Source organism: Artibeus jamaicensis, unplaced genomic scaffold (genome assembly GCF_021234435.1).
Source record: "Artibeus jamaicensis isolate MK-2021 breed Jamaican fruit bat unplaced genomic scaffold, CSHL_Jam_final contig_548, whole genome shotgun sequence".
Taxonomy (NCBI): domain Eukaryota; kingdom Metazoa; phylum Chordata; class Mammalia; order Chiroptera; family Phyllostomidae; genus Artibeus; species Artibeus jamaicensis.
In genome coordinates, this window is record NW_026521883.1 from 24,260,087 (window position 1) to 24,265,333 (window position 5,247).

The 5,247-nt window shown below is 35.4% G+C and overlaps 1 non-coding gene across 1 annotated transcript; it reads left to right on the forward strand.

Moving 5' to 3' along the window:
- Nucleotides 1-4,702: 4,702 nt before the first annotated feature.
- LOC119057641 (U6 spliceosomal RNA) lies at nt 4,703-4,809 on the forward strand. Its single transcript, XR_008392490.1, has one exon. It is a non-coding gene; the product is annotated as a U6 spliceosomal RNA (small nuclear RNA).
- Nucleotides 4,810-5,247: the final 438 nt, after the last annotated feature.

A 5,247-nucleotide genomic window follows, 5' to 3' on the forward strand; every position in this document is an offset into this window, starting at 1 on the left:
ATGAAAAATGGAGCTGTCACTGAGGAAAGTCACACACACAGCTGTATATGACCCAGCAATTTCACTTCTACATATATACTCAAAGGGAATTTAAATATATGTTCACACAAAATTTGTACACAAATATTTATAGTGGCATTGTTCATAATAGCCAAAAAAAAATAGAAACAACCCAAATGTCCATCAACTGAAAAATGGATAAACAAAATGTTATATATTCATTAAGATATTATTCATCCACAAAAAGGCATAAAGTACTAACATAAGCTATAACATAGATGAATCTTTAAAATATGCTAAGTGAAGGAAGCCTATGAAAAAGACCACATATTGTTTACGTACACTTTTATGAAATGTCCAGAATAGACAGACATAAGTAGAGAAAGCAGATGTGGGGTTGCCTAGGGCTGGGAGGGTTATGGAAGAATGTGGGGTGACTGCTAACGGGTACATTCTTTCTTCAGATGGTGATGCAATTTTTCAAAGTTTACCATGGTGATGAAAAACAACTCTGAGAAGCTAATAAAACTAATGATTTGTATAGTTAAATGGGTGATATGTAACATGTAAATTATATCAAAATAAAGGTAATATATGTGTGCATTTCAAGCTACACATGTGATTTCAAATGTCCTAGTAGTAGCCCTGGCCTTACAGTGTTTCAGCAGCAGTAGTGGATGGTAGTTGAGCATCAGCACGCAAAGTGAAGGGTCACCTGTTAGATTCCTGGTCAGATCACATGCCTGGGTTGCAGGTTTGGTCCAATCGAGGCATGTAAAAGAAGCAATCAATCAGTGTTTCTCTCTTATGTCAATGTTTCTCTCCCTTTCTTTGTCCCTCTCTTAATCTCTCTCTAAAAATAAATGAGCAAAATATTTTTTAAATGTTTAAATAGTCACTTTAAAAATATTTTACTTAAAAAAATTACTTAGTGGTAAAATTGTGAATGCTTTCATTCTAAGATAAGGAGCCAGTCAAGAATGTCTGCTATTGCTACTTCTTATTTGTTTATTTATTTATTTATTTATTTATTTATTTATTACTTTTTAAATTGAATTTACTGGGGTGACATTGGTTAATAACAGTATATAGGTTTCAGGTACACAATTCTATAGTACATCATCTGTGTATTGTACTGTGTGTTCACCACCCCATTTCAAGGCTCCTTCCATCACTATTTATCTTCTCTTTACCTTCTTTTATCTCCTCACTCCCTACTTTTTTATTTATTGTTGTTCACTTGTAGTTGCCCCACATTTTCCCCATTACTCACCCCACCCCATCCCCCCAACTCCCACAGTCAATCCCCCCATTGACCATGCCATGAGTCCTCTATTCATGTTCCTTTGCTTGCCCTTTCCCCTTTTTTCCTCCATTGTCCCCCTCCCCAAGCCCCTCTAGTCATTCAGTTTATTCTTTATTTCCAAGTTTCTGGTTCTGTTTTCCTCATTTGTTTGTTGCGTTGATTATGTTCTGCTTATAGGTAATATCATGTTATTTGTCTTTCACTACCTGGCTTATTTCATTTAGCACAATGCTCTCGGGTTCCATCCACACTCTCATGAAGGGTAGGAGCTCATTCTTTCTTACTGCTATGTAGAATTCCACTGTGTAAATGTACAACAGTTTTTTGATCCACTCATTTATTGATGGACAATTAGGCTGTTTCTAGCACTTGGCTGTTGTAAATTGTGCTGCTATGAACATTGGGGTGCATAGGTTCTTTTAGATTGGTGTTTCAGGATTCTTAGTATATAATCCCAGCAGTAAGATTGCTGCATTGAAAGGCAGTTCCATTTTTAAAATTCCATACTGTTCTCCACAGGGCTGCACCAATCCGCATTCCCACCAACAGTGTACTAGGGTTCCCTTTTCTCCACTACCTTGCCATCACTTGTTTGTTGATTTATTTATGATGGCCACTCTGACTGGTGTGAAGTGGCATCTCATGTGGTTTTAATTTGCATCTCTCTGATGGATAGTGATGTTGAGCATTTTTCATGTGTATATATGAGGCCCTCTGTATGTCTTCCTTAGAGAAGTGTCTATTTAGGTCCTTTGCCCATTTTTTAATTGGATTGCTTGTCTTCCTGGATTGGAGTAAGGTGAGTTAACTCTTTATATATTTTGGAGATCAAACCCTTCTCTGAGGTATCACTGGCAAATGTTTTCCCACATGGTTCATTCTCTTTCAATTTTGTTGATGTTTTCTTTAGCAATGCAGAAGCTTTTTAGTTTCATGTAGTTCCATTTGTTCATTCTTTCCTTTATTTCCCTTGCCCTAGGGGATGTATCAGTGAAAATATTGCTGCATGAGATATCTGAGATTTTCCTGCCTATGTTTTCCTCTAGGACTTTTATGTCATACATTATACTTAAGTTTTTTATCCATCTTGAGTTTAGTTTTTGTGTGTGGTGTTAGTCGGTGATTTAGTTTTATTTATTTATTTATTTATTTATTTATTTATTTATTTATTTATTGCATGCACCTGTCCAGATCTCCCAACACCATTTTTTAAAGAGGCTATTTTTACTTCATTTTATGTTCCTGCCCTCTTTGTCAAATATTAACTTACTTTATTCTATTTAAGATAGTGAAATAGTGAAGGCACAACGAGAGAAAGAGAGAAAGAAAGGGAGAGAGAGAAAGGGAGAAAGAAAGAAAAAGAGAAAGAAAAACAAAGAAAGAAAGAGAGAGAGAGAGAGAGAAAGAAAGAACAGAAAGAAAGAAAGAAAGAAAGAAAGAAAGAAAGAAAGAAAGAAAGAAAGAAAGAAAGAAAGAAAGAAAGAAAATCATTATTTTTTCTTTTAAAAATAATTCAGACTGGAAAAGAAAATAAAACTTTCTTTAATCAATGGCATAATTGACTATGAAGGAAATCTCATGGAATCCACAAGAAAGCTACCAAGACCAATATGTAAGTATAGGAAAATTTTAGGGTATAACATCACATAAAAAATCTATTGTGGGCCCTGGCTGGTGTAGCTCAGTGGATTGAGCATGGGCCTGCGAACCAAAAGATTGTGGTTCAATTCCCAGTCAGGGCACATGCCTGGGTTGTAGGCCAGTTCCCAGCAGAGGCCAGTTCCCAGCAGGGGTTGCATGAGAAGCAACCATGCATTGATATAAAAAAATAAAAAATAAATCTATTGTGTTTCTAAATACTAACACAAATAATTGCATATATTAAATGAAAATGCCACAAAATAACAGCAAAAATATAAAAAATTAGGATAAATCTTTTTGGGAAGTACATGATTTAATTTTTATTGTTCAATTATAGTTGTCCAAATTTCCCCCCATTTCTCTCCCCTGTCCTGTCCCCCTTCCCACTTCCTCAGTCAATCCCCACCCTGTTGTCCATTGTAGAATATGTGCAAGATCTGGTCACTGTAAAGTATAAGACATTGATGAGCAGAATTAAAGATTTGAATGAATTGAGAGACATAGCATAGTTATGAATTGAAAGTCTTACTATCACTCATATGTCACTTCTGTCACATTGATCTATAGGTTAGATGCAATGTAATCAAAATCCCATCAGCTTCAAAAATAAAGAAAAAAATTGGAGCACTTGCTTTACTTACTATATAGTTATAGTGTCAGGAAAATTTGGTATTGGTCTAAAGATAAACTAATAGATCAGTACAATAAAATAGAAAATCAATGAATGGTTTGCTGGGAACTGCAGGTTTAGTGTCACGCTTCTGAGGACCAGTATCTTTATTCAGCAATGACAAATGAAGACATAGAAGGTAAACGGTGAGCCTGAGTCTCCACCATGTTAGGACTGCCCAGGAAATTATTTATGATGCCAATTTAGGCTTTTAGATCCATTAAGTTTTTATAGTATTTTAAGTACCGCATTTTTATATTATTGGGCTTTTGTTTACTTTGCTATTTAAAATGATCCCCAAGTGTAGTGCTGAAGTGTTGCCTAGTGTACTAACTGCAGAAAGGCTATGGTGTGTCTCTCAGAGATACACAAGTTAAATAGGTTTCATTGAAACAAGTTATAGTGCCATTGGTCTTAAGTTCATTGTTAATGATTCTACAGTATATGTCAAATAGGGAGCCTTTGAACAAAAACACATAAAATAAGGCTATATATTGATCAGTTGATAAGAATACTGTGGTGAGAGGCTTACAGGAACTTAATGATGTAATGATGTAGTGTTTTCTAACTCAGTGTTTGCCACAACTTCTTAGAACAAACTGAAGAGAATGAGAATCATCTGCATGTATGCACATACACACATTCATGCATATGGTTTAAAGACACACATAACATACATATGTATGTATATATATACAAATATAGATATTGACTAATCAATTGATTGATTCTTTGTCTCTTCTAACCCCTGAATCATGTTACGTGATGAAAATTGCATTTATGTATTTATGAGAGGCAATAGAATGCCTTTGAAATGGGAATTGCCCCCAGAAATCTGGTCCTGACAAACAGTTTGTTCATTAACACCAACTCTGACTTAAGCAGCAACGAACAGTTATGGGAGAAAGCAGGGGAATGGGAAGTCTGCCTTGTTTGCTTCAGCATCACTTGTCCAGCCAAAGAATATTTTTCAGTGACTCAGCAAAGGGAATTAGAAAAAGAAGAGAAATAACTACCAATAATAAATAAAAAAATAGAACCTCTGAGTACTACGATCCCCCTGCCACCCAAAATCAGTGTATTTTGTGCTCCCTTTGGCAGCACATATACTAAAATTGGAATGATAAAGAGAAGATTAGCATGGCCCCTGCACAAGGATGACACGCAAATTCATGAAGCGTTTCATATTTTTTATGAAAAAGGAAATGGAAACTATTAGCAAGGGCCAAGAGGAAATGAAGAATACAATTTCTGAATTGAAAAACACAGTAGAAAGCATTAAAAATAGGGTAGATGAGACAGGATATTGGATTAGTGAATTGGAGGACAAAGTAGAAAGCATCTCACAGAAAGAACAGGAAAGGGAAAAGAGGCTCAGAAAGAATGCAGAGGGATTAAGAGAAATGCAAGACAATATGAAACGTAATAATATCCAAATAATAGGAATACCAGAAGGAGAAGAACAAGGGATAGAAAACATATTCGAAAGAGTAATGAGAGAAAATTTCCCTAATTTGATGAAAGAAAATGTCACACAAATCCAGGAATCACACAGAGTCCCAATCAAGAGGAACCCAAGGAGACCCACTTCAAGACACATCATTATTAAAATGACAAAATTCCAAGACAA